The sequence below is a fragment of the Micromys minutus genome, assembly GCF_963924665.1.
Source record: "Micromys minutus genome assembly, chromosome: 8".
Classification (NCBI taxonomy): Eukaryota; Metazoa; Chordata; class Mammalia; order Rodentia; family Muridae; genus Micromys; species Micromys minutus.
The window spans coordinates 27,514,631-27,530,271 of NC_137977.1; the positions used below are offsets into that span (position 1 = coordinate 27,514,631).

Here is a 15,641-nt window from a genome sequence, read left to right on the forward strand (position 1 = left end):
TAAGTCCTGATGGAGGAGTCTGACATCCCTGTGTCAATTGGGACTGACTTATATCCTTTTTCCTAGCTCTACTCAAACAGAAGTGTAAAAAATGTGATTCCTTTTGGCCTTTAGATGTTGGCTTAAAAATTTATCTCACCTGCAAGCAGATGGGGCACGAAATGATTTATTCATTTATTTTGTGGTGGCAGACTTAGGGTTACCCTAGGAAGAGCAGCAGTCACAGAAGTAGGTACTAGTAGGGAACAAGTTTTGTACTGTACTGACAAGAAATTTGGAATGTAAAGAAGTTATACTACATCTCCAAGGTCTCCAAGAGAGCCAGTGGGAAACTTGCACTGTTGACTAAATTGTGTGACTCTTCACTGGAGGATGTAAGAATTTAATCTAGTCAAGTAATGTGTTGTAACCCATGTTTTATACTGACACAGAGAGGGAAGTCTAGTAAGCACTAGACTTTCTTGTGTCTACTTTATGCTATTTCCTTTGAATGTGAAGTGGGGTGAAGGCATGTGTATACATGTATCTGCTTGTGCCCACAGGTTTATGTACCTTGTGGTATCCTGATCATTTACTGTCTACCTTCTGTTTTGAGACATTCTTATTTAACTGTAACTCACTTATTTAGGTAGACTGACTTGCCAGCCAGCAAGCTCCTGGGATTGTCTCATCTCTGGCTTTTCACCGTGCCTAGATTATTACATGTGTGTGTGGGCTCCGACACATGCTTGCATAGCAAGTAAGGAGCTGTATCTCCAGCCTCATGCTACTGCTTTTATATTGTTTCTTTTTATAACATATGTCAGTCTGGCCTTATGTTTTATTATTATTTGTTAGTAATGAAGATTGAGCAAAGGCTTCCTATGGTAAATATCTGCTGTCCCAGTGATCCAGAACAATGTTCCTGGTCTTAGGAAAACAAAATATTGTATTGTATACTTATATTATACTGTATATTATTAATATATAATACATAGCATATGATGCATAATACATATTGATATGTGATATGTGGTATAAATATATAATATAAAATACATAATGAATACATATTATATGTAATATATAATGTATAGCAAATATATGTATTAATTCTTTGAGATTCATACATGCATATTATATATTGATCATATTCAATCCCACTTCTCCATGTAACTTTTATGAGATAAATATCCCACATCCCCATTCTTTTCCAGCTTGTCCTCTATTGTTTAACAATAATTTTCCCAGGCCACTTCATGCTGCCTGTAGCAGAACACTCCCTGTAGGGCATGTGTTCAGTCTGGCCAGATGACTGTCCTATAATCACCTTAGTTATTAATGATTCTGAGTTTCTGGCTTAGAACAATTTTTAAAGGGTTTTGGCACAATTTTTGATACAGCTACATAAGCCAGTGATCCTGACTTAGTGGTGACCATCCTTCTTATCTGAATAATTTTCTTCTGGCTGCAGCCATAGTTGCTTTTTCCATCAACATGAGACTTGGAATCCTTTAACATATGGAAATATTTAGGACAACAAGGGGCTCTGCTATGAATCTATTCAGAGAACAAGCAGTACACAGTTGATTTATGGGAATGTATGTTACATTATACAGCGATAAAGACGTTGGTGAGTGGCCTAATCTCCTATAACAGCACCTTTGTGTCCCATCATCATTGCTATTATGAACCAGAAGCAAATGTCGATAAGGAATACTATGGCCACATTAAGAGATAAGGAGATTCCATTATTCTGTGAACTCTCCTTCCAGTTGTAATAATAAAAACTAAGATTATTCTATTTCCTCTTAAAGCCATCACTTGTAAAAACAAAGCCATGATTCTATTGGAGTTGAGTGTGTGGTTCTGGCCACCTGTTCCTGTCTCCCCTCTGCTTATCAGGCTAACGAAGGTCTAGGTTCTCCTGTTGTGGTCTACATTGGTGCTTTGCCACATAAAAACAAAAAGTCTTATCTCACATGGCTGTAGCCAAGATGGCCATGCTTCTCTCATGTCTGGTTATTTCAACACCACATTCTTTTTATCTGGTATAATGGTCTTGGGTTGGTGAGGTGCTTCAGGACCAAACCTCATTTTGGTAGAGAACAGTATATGGAAGTTCCTTTCTCTCCATACTCACAAACATCATCTTATAATACTGATTTGTGGTATGGAAAAATGAATATTCTTGTTTGGTTATTTTCATTGTGGCTAACAGACATGTGGTTTGAGACTATTTTGAGATTTGAGAGGCAAACACTAATTTATCATGAGACCTCCCCTCAGTGATATTGGCTCTGGCCTTCTAGCTCTCTGGTAGAACAAATAAACACTTCCCTGCACCCTCACCTGCTAAGGTTCCTGCGTGTTCCTTGCTCCTAGACACCAAGCATAGCAACCAAAACTGCTGATTCTGTGTTACCAAGTGAGTGGAGACAGTTCTTAATTTAGAGCAGAGAAATATTTGATTAAAAACACTTCCTTTCTGCTGCTGTGCTGCATATGGGATAACAGCTAGGCAAAAGATACAACTTGCTCCTCATGAATAATTAACACCCTTTTAAACTGCCCCCTGCTTCTGCTCTGACTAGCTGTCACCTTGAACTCTATTTGGAAACACCTCTTCTCTTCTTTCCTCTCCTCTCCTCTCCTCTCCTCTCCTCTCCTCTCTTCTCCTCTCTTCTCTTCTTTTTTCCTCTCTTTTCTTCTTGGTTTCTTACTGCATTATCAAAGTAAGGAGGAATAAAGAACAGGGGACTGGTCATATCTGTCTCACTTACAACTTAAAGATTATCACATAACTTTGTATGTGGAGCACCAATAGGAAATTCAGTAAATTTCTCATTCATTCATTCATTCAATGGGCAATCCACACTAATATGTAATTTCTAAATGGGTACACTTGGGAAATGTGTTTTATACTTTTAGTTTTTTAATCTATGAAATGTGATTAATAGCATTATCATCTAATTGGGAATTTGAGGAAGGATTAAGAGGTAGAATACACATTATCCATGTTGTAGAATAAGACTTTGGCTGAAGGTAAATGAACATTATTTTCTTAATTAATTTAGTAGTGCTTTATTAGACGTCTGTCTGTGGCAATCACTATATGCTGGAGACACAAAAGTACAAGGCCCAGATAAATTAGTTATGCTCTCTTCTTGTGACAAAGGCAACTCAAAGAAGGAAAGCCAGCTATTTTGGCTCATCGCTTGAAAGTAAGGAAGGTGTGGTTTGAAAGTGAGAAGTTTCTTAGATAATTCTAAATCCAGCCAAAATAAGTTCATATTAACCATCACAATACAGTTTTTCTCTTGAGCACATTGCTTCCCAGGATAGGGCTGTGGATTCTACAAGCAGTTAGTTATAGTCTGGTGCTGAGACTCCACTTTGTTTATGTATGTGTGTATGTATGTATGTATGTATGTATGTATGTATGTATATGTGTGTGTATGTATGTATGTTAGAAGTGATTTGAGGGAAGAATTCTACCTCAGTCCAGTCTGACAGAGAAGCCAACACCGAAATCATGTTATTAAGGTAAAGAGGCACCAGATATACAAAGTAGGCAAGCAAGGCAGGGAAACTAGGTTTTAAAGGTTTGGTATTGGGAGAGCTTCTGAATTATGTCAATTGAGTCTGAGATGTATACCAGTGTGCTGCATGAAAAAGAAATCAGAAAGGCTGGGGGCACCATATTATGAAATACTGAGCCAAACAGTTTACAGACTCTTCGTGGGGTATGAAGAGCCCAAGGAAAGCTATTAGGAGGTGAGAATTCATTTTTACCTTTGAGGTGTCGAACTGGTCAAAATTCTCTACAGAGCCAATTTGGGAAAGTACTAAAATAAACCAGAGAAAAATGATCCAACCTTGTCTAAATTCACCAGTAAGTGTGGCTGAAGACAGAGATGCGAGAGAAATTGAGGACACAGAATGACTTTGGTGAATGACGTAATGTGGTGTGCAAAGAAGTTAAAAACAACCGCAGCATTCTGGCTTAGGCAGCTGGATAGCATCATTAACCAGAATAGGAAAAAAAAAAAAAAAAAAAAAAACAGGAAGCAGAACTGGGCTGTGAACAGAGGCTCAACATTAGATTCTATGGTTTGCGCTGGTGCTCCACTGAATTAGACCAGTGAGGTGTTTGGAGTGATGAGATTTGCAGATGATAGTATAAGACAGGGGAGGCATATCCTGCACATTTTGAAGGTAATGGGCTCATTTAACTCTCCATAGGCAAATGAAACCTTTATTTTCACTGAGATAGGAAAAGAGCCATTGATTTTCAGGTCATTAAATGATGAATGCTCATTATAAAAAGAGAAAAAATATTTCCTGCAGAATTAAAGAAAATATAGGTCATTCTGTATTCTCATCATACAAAGATAATCACCTGGTGAGTTTGGTTGTGTTCCTGTTTGCTCTTCAGTTGCTGTGATAAACAGAAAACCAATGCACAGAAGCAAGAGCTCATTTTTATCTTGCTGATTACAGTCCACAGGAACTCAAGGCAGGATCCTGGAGGCAGGAACAGAAGCAGAGGACATTGAAAAATACTGTTCACTGGCTTGTTCTCTATGAGCTAGGTCCTCCCAGTAAGTCATTAATCAAGAAAATGTTATACAGACTTGTATATAGGCCAAACTGTTAGAGGCATTTCTCAGTTAAGAGTTTCTTAAACATGGCTAAGTATGTGTCAGCCTGACAAAAATTAACCAGCATGGGCAGCTTTGCTCTATACTGTTTGAGATTCAGTATAAATTCCTTCATGGACCATGTCTTTTTAGAAGCATGTAGTTTAATCTTGATAAAGTTGATAGCTTGTAATTACTTAGAATGGGTGATAGAAATTATAGTGTGTAAATATTCTTAGGAAAAGTTTATAGACATGGAGCAAGCTAAGGTATTTAAATGTGACTACTCAAGCCATACTGTTGGTTTCTATTTGATAATTTGATAATTTCAAACCATGTTCTTTCATTGACAACTGAGAGGATATATGTATTTCCCATTGCTAGTCTATCACATTAATTACACATTAATGGTTTAAACAATACAAGTTTTATTTTGAGTGGCAACAAGTCTGAAAGACCTTTAAGGAGCTAAAATCAAATTGTTTCTTGCAGTCTTTAAAAGAGAATAATTTTCTTGCTTCCTCCAGTTTATAGATTCTTCTAGAAACTCTTGGCTTCTAGATGTATCTGTTATCTTCCAGTTTTGGTCCATGTGGTGGTTTGGTTAGGAATGGCTCTCATAGATTCATGTATTTCAATGCTTATTCACCAGGGAATGGAACTATTTGAAAGGATTAGGAGGTGTGTCCTTTCTGAAGGAAGTCTGTCATAGAGGATTGGCTTTAAGATTTCAAAAGCCACACCAAGCCCAGTCTGTCAATCTAACCACTGGCCCTCTCCCACACTACCCCCACACCCTACTCCACTTTTTGCCCTCTGCCTGTGGATTGAGATTCACCTCTCAGCTGCTTTGTCAGTACACCCACCTGATGCCATGGTCACTGTGGTGATGATAATGGATTAACCCTCTGAATGTTTTATTTTCTAAGAATTGATGTGGTCATGGAGCCTCTTCCCAGCAACAGAACATTGACTAAGACAGTCCATGGTTCATAACTTACCAAAATCCCCCTTGTTGACTTTGTTGCTTCTGTGTACAGTTCCTTATGGTTTGATTTAGGGCTTCTGTAGATACATCCCAGTCTATTGCTGTTCCATTTCTGAAAAATCCTTTGGGTTGTGGGTGCTGCATGTATTAGATTATCAGTATCTTCAGGAATTACTTATTCTCTGCCTGATGAGTATTTCAGAAACAAAAGTACTGAAGTTGAGGACATCACTGATGAAAATCTGTATCATTCACTGCTTGAAATGGATGGAAGTGAGCCATGCCTGATATTTCCCTCTATATTCCCAGAGATGTAGGGATGATAAGCTAATTGCCATCTTAGAAGAGCAATTTCTTGCCTTGTCAGGAAGAGGCTGAGGGGGACTGTGAGGTTAGTGTTTGAAATGGTGGGAAGAGTCACAGTAATCAAGCATTCTCTCCTAAAAGTTGTATTGTAGGATAAATGGGAGGAGAAAAGTAAAACACTTTAGATTTCTTTGGAATCTTAACTTCTGTTTTCTTACAGGCAATTTCACAGTAGTCCTTGACTTTTCCATTTCTTCCTAGTGGAGATTAAGTTTGTGGTAGAAGGAACATTAGAACCATACTGAACAAGAGCTCCATAAGTGGGGCTCAGTAAATGTCATTACCATTCCCATAGCCTTTCTTATCTGATTTCCATGATATTTGCTGTGCCAGGCTTCCCACGGGGGTTTAGGGAGCCAGATTTCCTGGGCTTTATATTCTTACTTTCTGCTCAACAACAGAAAACCAACCAGTCTATGAAGCATGAACTACTTTCTCGGTGCCGTTTACTTAAGGGATGTTACTATTTCTCAGTCCAAACTTTTTTACCTATCATCCCACACCAAAAGCACACTCATTATGACATTTTAGGTCAGTTATGAAGCCACATTCAACTGTGTCCTTGTCCTGGATTAGGGATTGACCATATGAAATCAGGCCAAACTTTGTCTTGTGATAGCTTCCACTAAGAGCTTTTTTTATCTAGTAGCTAACAACTCATTTTATCCCTGTTCATGGCTTCATCCTACCTATTTGAAAAGACATAGAAATACATGTCCATAAATCTTTGGCTAGCAGAAATGCGAGAACACTCATAACTCCTGTGATCCCTTACTCTCTGATTCTCTAGAGAGATTGTTAGTCATATACTTCTCCATCTTTTTTAGAGATAATAGAAATTCAACTGAGTCCTTGAAGCTTACTGTCATATATCTGGGAAGTCATGAAGCTTTTTGCACATAAGTGTGAAAAAAAATTTTTAAGTCAGCTACTTAAATAGAAATGATTTGACTTCCCTTCTTTTTCTTTTATGATAAGCCATGATACTGAAGACCAAGAATGTATTGACCCTGTAAAAGGAGCCAGTAACACAGGTGATGATTATAATGTCAGATGGGTGGGATCCTAGTACCTAAAATGCTTTAGCAGTAGAACTTGCTGATGGGTAAGAAAAAGAAAAATCTTTTTTATTTCAACCATTGTATCTGTGTGTTTTCTTTGAGATAGCATGGATATTTGACTCTGTGTTCATTTCTGAAAAGAGAGGTGGAATTCTAAGAGTACTTTCAAGGACTGCCATGGCAAAGTCTTTTTCTGAGCTAACACTTCCTCATTCTGACTCATTGGTTTCATTACATATTCTTTTACCTCTTGCAGTGCTTAGCCTCCCACTGGTTCATAGCGAACTCATTTCAGATACATATTTCCAAGGGCATTTCTCTCACATTATATGTACAGAAGGCACAATCTTTATCAAAAAGAAATACATGCAATATACATATAATGAAGTAGATAAACTGTTGAAATCTTAGTAGTTGGTCTGGTAATATTTTCTAGTGAGTAGTGGTCTTTGCTGTGAAAATAATTTGGTAATATTGCTGTAATTTATGAAAAATTATCTAATATCTCAGAGTTCTGGAGGCTGCAAGGATTCAGCTTCGAAATGTCAGGATTGTCCAACAGTCTCCTTTGCATCCATGTTCTATGGCATAAATTGGATGGATTTGATACATTTAGATTATGGCAATAAAATTATCCCATTCTTTGCTCAAGAATTATGCTCTTGTATTTTAAAGCCCACCATTATAGTAACAGTATTAATTTTTTTATTTAAAAAGTAAAAGATTGCTGTTGTATTTTTCTCTTCACATGTATATGTGAATGTCTGCCATATTGTATATATCTGCCTGTGGTGGCTGGAAGAGGGTATTTGCTCCCCTGGAGCTTATGAGTAGTTGTAAGCTATATGAATTGGGTTCTGGGAACTGAACTCGGGTCCTCTGGAAGAATAGTGTATAATCTGAAAGGCTAAACCATCTCTCTCATATCACTGATTTGTGAAGGCAGAAATTTATGACCCAGGTGGTATTTGAAGATTCTACAAGTCAGCACCATTGTGTTAGGGCCAATTTTAAAAATATGAACATTGGAAAACACCCTTCAACCATAATTCTCCCAGGAATCTGTGACTTTTTTGGATTCTAAGAATGAAACAAAAACCCAAGATCCATGCTGAGGGAACTATTCTATAAATGAAAGAGTTCAATTAGTTTTTCTAACATGGCCACTCTTTATGGAACTGTTTTCTTCTCAAGAGAGACAGCACATTCTGAACTTTAAAAAAATTAAGCTTGAGATATTTTGATTGTCACAACACAAAATTCTCCAGATTATGTGTTTATGGAGTTCATGAGTGCAGCATACCAGAGCAAATACCTGATGTCTACATGTAAGAACCACGAGGAAGAGCAATCTAGTAAATATACATCAAAAGTAGAGCACGTGACTGATATTTAGCCATTCCTCATTTGTTCCAAGCAAGCAAGCTAGCTAGTGTTACCAGATCTGATCTTCCAAAGGACATAGAAATTATAAACAGTGTGTGATATTTCCTATCAGTGTTTACATTGTACAGTAAAGGAAACACAGAGTCAAGTGTCATAATACACACCTGTATTGCCAGAACAAGGAAGACTGGTGGCAGGAAGGCCAAGAGTGAAATGCCATCTTATAGAGGTCAATTCCACACAAGACCCTGAAAATAAAATAGGTAAATAAGTAGGTAAATGAATAAGTAACTTATTTCCGTGAGACCAGAATTATTCTCCCAAAATGATAAGATTATTCTTTGCTTACTCCTTTCTTCTCCAAACTCATTTAACCTTTTCTACACAGTTAAGATTCTGAAGACTATAAAAGGGGGAAGGGAAAGTTCTCCCTAAAATTAGTTCTCTTAGAAGGCTTCTTCAGCATTAGTCAATGTATTCTTACCACAAAGAAGCACATCCTGTGGATGAGTTTTCTGCAGGCTGCTGTGGTATATGTTTTATCACAGATTCACTGTGCTCTTAGAGTCAGGAAAGAATAGGTATCTAGGGTCTGGAACAGTGACAGCAAAGCACCTATACCTTATTCTCTGCTTCCATCCTGCACCATTGTGCACAGCATCCTGTTCTACTATTATCAGAGTAATCATTTCTGTTCCTTTTCATCTCATACAGACCTTTGTTTTTGTAACTTTTTCTGGTCCAGTGAGGGAGAAGTATCCTTGTGTGCATTTTCTTATATGTAGTACAAATGTGACCTCACACTCTTGGAGTGAGGCATTAAGATTGGAAATGAAAGAATTTGGGCTTGTTGTGCAGATTGGTTGTGTGAACACATCCTTAGCGTGTGGGAGGCATTGGCTTCAATCTCCAGGCAAAACCCTAAGTGAAACAAAACCAGCTAAACAAAGCCTAAAGCCTTCAATGTCCACCGTTTCTCCAAGTTTTCATGGGTGGCATGTGGTATTAAAGCTGTTTTTGTGTGTGTCTAAGGGTATGGACTTCCTCTCTGTTTTCTCTTTTTCCAGGTGAAGGAATGAAGGCACACTGCTAGCCATGTGGCTGGGATGGGAGGTATGTGTAGAGGTATAGGGGAGATTTATAGTGCAATTAATGGAAGAAAGAAGAGGTAAGGAATGCCCAACATGGGAGCAAAACAAGATTGACAGTTATATGAATAAACCACTTATTGTTGAGTAAAAAAAATAAAGAAATCTAGCATCTGACTTTTCATTGAAAAGTTGTTTAAAGAATGGAAACCTGTTTTTTTTTTTTTTTTTTTCATTTTTCTAAAAGACAATATACTGGTACCATTGTGTTCTTTACTAGAATCTTGGCACAGTCAAAACAATTTCTTAGTCATGTGTATAGTAGAGATCTTTAGACTTTTTTTGGTCTTACTTTTGATTATTTTTATGGTGATATTATTATCTTGGATAATTTGAATCCAATAATTTGTTTAATTTCATCTAAATCACTGCTTGTGTCCCACCAATGGGAGATTAGTTTTATTAGGTTTTCTTGTCGTCAAGGCAAAAGAATAGACTTAGATTTTGAATTATACAAGTAAGAAGCTAGCTTACCAGGCACAAATTGAGATGGAACAATGTAGGGTTTGGTATGCTTTCTCTGCCTCACCACACACAGAGATATGATTGTTTTGTCTCAAATGGCTTTGTACAGCACATTGATCTTCTACTATTGCTTGTCATAGGAGAAAAGGCAAACATTCTTGAAAAGGAATTTTACTTTATTTATTGTAAGCTTTAGAGCAAATAATAATTCATCTCTATGGAAAGAGGGATAGATACTAGAAAACTCATGTCTGGTATATACAAAGAAAAAAAAAGAAAAAAAGAAACCCTCTTCTCTTTGACATATTTGTGTTCTGAAGTAGATGCTGCTTATCATGACTTGCTTGTGGCAGATAACTGCATTTCACTACCAACCTCTTCTTTTTCTTCTGCTTACTCAAGTTGCCCATTTCTATAGAGGTTTTGTCTACAAAATCTCCAAGTGTCTCTACTGCTGTCAAAACTCATATCAGAAACATGAATATACAGTGTTCACATTGGTTGGGCTTTGAAGATAGGAGGCTTAGTAAATAAAGACCTCTCATGGTATGCAAGCATATAGATTTCTTTGGGATGAGATGTAATTGTGACAAGATGAGGAATCTACTAGGGCTGTGAAAGAACAGTGTGTATTGCTGAGAAAGTGTATTCAAACTGTCTTTGTAGACATCATCATGGTATATTAGGAGTGAGTAGTTTATTAAGAATATTTGTGATAGGCTGCAATCTTAACTGTAGAGGTTATTTTATGCTCAAAGACAATGTTATTGGTATTTCTAGACAGCTTTTATATGACTGTGTTTCAATGTGGATGTATTCACTATTTCCTTTTAACTAAGGTTCCACACAGAATTACCATACAAAAAATTCCATAAAGAAGCTCATTTAAAATGAGCTGCGCTTTATCTTCTTTGGTTGGCTACTGATATTGAGAACTTTAGTCAAGCTTGTTGGCATATACCTGTATTACTAACACTTGGAAGGGAAGGTAGAATCATGAAGATCAGGAGTTCAAGGTTAATCTCAGCTACATAAAAAGTTGAAGGCCAGGCTGTGTCACATGAGTATACAATGAGATAATAAAATAAAATAAAATAAGAGAATTTGATTGAGATGAATTGGTGTATTATCCTTTTAAACCTTTCTCAATGTCTGAAGAAATGTGATAAAGATGTATTAAAAACAAGCAACATGTAAATTACAGGGTCAACCAACTGACCAAACATCTCTATTGCTTAGATTCTTCATTTTTCTCACAGTTAAGTTGTACATTCTTGTAATACATCAATTTGAAACATACACATAGATGCAAATGGAAGGCCATTCACAGTGATGTAGAATTCAATTTCAGAACTCAGGCTGGTTATTAGCAACTTGAAGAAGCTCCTGGATGGATCTCATGCCTTTTTTGTCTGATGTCAGATTTAGTCTCCTTTTTCTCAGCTCATTCTTTTTGTGGCTATATATGTATGTGTGTGTGTGTGTGTGTGTGTGTGTGTGTTAAGTAAATGATCATCCAACAGATTTGTAGCCTTTTTGTCTGAGTCACAAGAAAGTTGGATATTTACTTTAATTATGGCTACATATCCAGAATCCACCCCCATCATATCTAAAAACCCAATAACCTGAAAATCAGTATGGAGGATGTTCTAAAACACCAAAGTTACCAGTTAGAATAGACCTGCAAGAATCTGTCAGTATGCTATGAAGATTCTCACAAATCTATGTATCTTCCAATATATTCCCCATAACTTAGATATGGAGGTAGCCCAACAGGCCATGCATATGAATGTATAAAAAATGTTATATTGATCATAAAGAAAAATAAATTGTTTCTATTTGCATAAAAATAAATTCAGACTGAAATCACTATGGGTAAGTGAAGTAAGTCAGACTCAGGCAAATAGTACAAGTTTTTTCTCATGCAAAGATCAAGATGTAGACTCATATGTCATATGTATATAACATGGAAACAGAAACAGGGTTAAGTAAGTATAGTAAGGTATAGTAGTGTGGTGTGTGTGTGTGTGTGTGTGTGTGTGTGTGTGTTTTCAGGCTGGGTCAAGTAAGTGTGATGGAGAGGTAAATAGTCAAAAGCACAGGATTTGATTTGCATACATCAAGAAGTCACCATGAAGCTTACTCTTGCACACTAGTTGGAACAAAAAGTGAATGTACTAAAGGGGCAGAAAATACATGGCAGTCAGAGTTTCTTTTCTTCCAGTCATTGTATGCACATTGTAGGTTGGAATTAGAGAACACTGGCTGAATGTGTGCATAGGAAGAATTGAAAATAAACAGAAATTAAAAGTCAAGTGGCAAATTTATGAATGGATATTTGCCCTTGAGGGGAAACTATACAAAGCCTCCATGGGTATATTCTGAGCCCACTGGTGATTGGTTTTGTGCTTCAAAATCTGTGTAACTTCTTTCTGGCTACTTATGCAGTTATTCAACATGCATTCTGCTTGCATCAGGAGCATAGAACTGTATCAGTAAGCCTTACTGAATGCTTCCCCTGCTCTGTGCAGCGTGTGTACATCTTCTATGCTATCTTCTGCAAGATTGATTTTCTGCTTGGAACACACAGCGGCCTCTAGTAGAAGGTTCGGGTTGCTTTTATTCTTCTCTGAGAGAGTGACTTTGGTACAGCACATCTCTACCCATCTTTTGTGTATGAGCAGCAACATTCATATTCCTGTGATACAGACTGACAGTCATGTCAGCTTCTCTGGTATCTCAAAAACAAGACAACAACAACAACCAAACAAAAACCAAACCAACCAAATAAACAAAAATACAATCAAGCAAAACAACAACCAAACAAAAGAAAGCTATGGTTGATGAAAATCCAAGGACTCTTTCCACTGATGGATGAAGATTTTAAAACTGCCCCCTAAGCTACTAACTGCCCCCTTAGTTACCAACTGCCAGCTAAGCTACCGACTGGACTTGCAGGTCAAATTGAGCAAGTTAACTGCTGCCTTTTCATTCCTCGGAACTAAGCTTTCCCTCAGACAGACCTGTCACCATCCCTTCCTTTCTCCTTGTGCAGACTTATTCCATCACTGGTTGCTCCCTTAGCTTCTTTGATTTGAAACACTCACATCTACCTTTTCTACAGGGGATGGACTTTCTATTTTCTCCCCAGCACCTTTTTATACCACTGAACTGCACCATGTGTTAATAAGCTTTTTACTGTGTTAAATTACTTTGTTTCTATAGATGATTTGACGGCAAAAAGGCTCTAGAGCGTGAAGGGGGGGAAGGAAACATTCTAAAATAATTTGAATGATTACAGCTGCTATAAACAGTGCTTTTCTGAAACTGTAATATCTCCCCAGCAGACTTTCTTTTATTAGAGTAGCCAGGAGACTCTTGAGTTGGTGTCCACAAAGTAAATGGTGGTAGGCTGTTTCTATTACAAAGAAAAGGGATAACTAGACACTGGAGGTTTCCTTAAAATGGATTGTCCTGATAGCTCATCTTGCCTACCTTGTGCTTAGTTTCAGGCATTTCATCTGTCTTTATGGCCACTTAAGCTTGAGGACCAGAAGAAACTTTAAAATAGTGTATCGTTAACTGATATTATGCATATGTGACAAAGTTATTCATTAAGTATTGAGTTAGATTGCCAAGTAATCATGTAGCCAAACCACCTTCTAAATATTTATGTGCACACTCAAATGCGTGTTGCTCTCAACCTTGGTTGGAGAATCTTTACAAGGGTTAACTACATTTGGAGTCCTATAACTAGACCAAGTTCCGAGAGTATGTAACCTTAAATATTCAGCTAGAAACAAGGCATTTATATCAACAACCTCTACCTAGGCTCAGGCAGCAAAAACAATGTAAGAGCCTAGAGTTGAGGGAGAGAGCTATTCAGTTCTATCTCATAAACACCATGGAGCTACTGCATGCATGAATTTGCAAGGCCTGTGGTCAGCTGTGCAAAATACCAACAAAGAAAAGTTCTGGCTCCTGCTTCTCAGTTTCCAGCTGAGGAGCTTGTGGTAGCTGTTGGCTGCTGTGGGAGGGTCTTTGCTTGTTAGCTGCATACTCATAAACAGGTGAATAGCAGCTATTAGATCGGATAAGTTATTAAAAAAAAAAAAGAAAAGAAAACAACAACCTTGAGGTTATGAAGATGAGCGGGAGACATGCTGGGCAGTCCTGTGGTAGGAATGAGCAACTGGAGGGAAGTGATGGGGTGGATATCAGTAAAATATACTGTACACATACCTGAAAAATTTAAAGAATTAAAAAAATGTAGCAAGTTGTACATGTATGGTCAGGTGAACCAAATCAGGAGATGTGGTAGCTGTGGACAAAGTGAGACCTTCCATCAGTAACATCAGACTTTTTTTTGTGCAATCAAATCAGTTTCAGTTCTTCTTCTCGGGAAAGCTGCATTTGATATCCCTGAGAAGCAGAATCCACTGAAGTGGGTGAGGGTGTGTGATGGAGTTGGGGTGTCTGCATGGGATTGGTAACACACTAGGCTTGCTTTAGAATGCATTCTGATCTTTGCAAATGTGTTCACCCATCATTTCTTTGTAATAGGCAGACTGAGCATCCTTGTGAGGGATGAGAAACTGGTGAGGGGGACAGAATGGAGGCAAAGGAGGAGGGCTGGAAAGGAGATTGCTCATTTCCCACTTGACATCCTCTGGACTGTTTCCACATCCATCTGCTAACAAGTGCTATACCAACCAGACCCCTACAGAAAGGCCTCAGTGATGCTTTCAGGTCAGATGTGCTTCCAGACATGACCCCCTCTAAATTGCTTTACCATATTTGCTACCATGTTAGTTCAAAAGTATATCAGACATGGCTTCAATTTTGTTTCTGACTTGTGATGCGTTTTACACATGTTCAATGATTTTTGTAGACATTGTTAAAGTTTACATGCTATTTATTTAGTGTGAAGATTTTTAAAGACTACCAGTCCAAAAAATTTATAATGATTGTGTTCTACTTTTAGGGTCTAACTTTTACCTCTTGGATGTTATTTTTAATAAAATATAATTATATAACAATTAATATATTAAATATAATAAAATAAAATATAATTATAAGTAGATAACAAAGTATACAAAATGTTACAAGTAGAGTGAGTCAGCAGTGTCATAGCATGTCCCTTTTATGAAGCAAAATGCATATGTCTATGTTACATGTTTTGGCTGCATATAAGTCTATCCTGTTTCCTGCACATTGTTGGAAGTCTGACATTCAGGAGAGTGTTACATAAAATTTTACATTGTGGAGAGTGTCTGGAACTAGGAAGAAATAATCAGCAATCCCATACACTGTGGTTTTCTTTGCACTCCACTGTCAGATTATAATGTACCTGCTTAAAACCATGTGCCTTGATTACATCTGCTACCGAGGGGAAGTCTTGATTGAGGCTGTAGCCTTTTAAATTAAAAAACAAGCTTAAATCTCTTTGTAGACATTGCTGACTTCAGTGATAGCTTTATTATCTTATAATATGATTTTATAAGATTTATTATCTTATAATATAAATATAAGTCGTTGATAATAGAAACACAATCAGGAACTGGGATATGTATAATTAGTTATTTTATACACTCAGTTTTAAATA

The 15,641-nt window shown here is 37.3% G+C and overlaps 1 protein-coding gene across 1 annotated transcript in view; it reads left to right on the forward strand.

The window, feature by feature from the left end:
* The window catches only part of KCTD16 (potassium channel tetramerization domain containing 16), a gene marked incomplete at both ends in the record, with an annotated part of 257,953 nt that overhangs the window by 169,410 nt on the left and 72,902 nt on the right, over positions 1-15,641 (forward strand). The window lies entirely within an intron of this gene.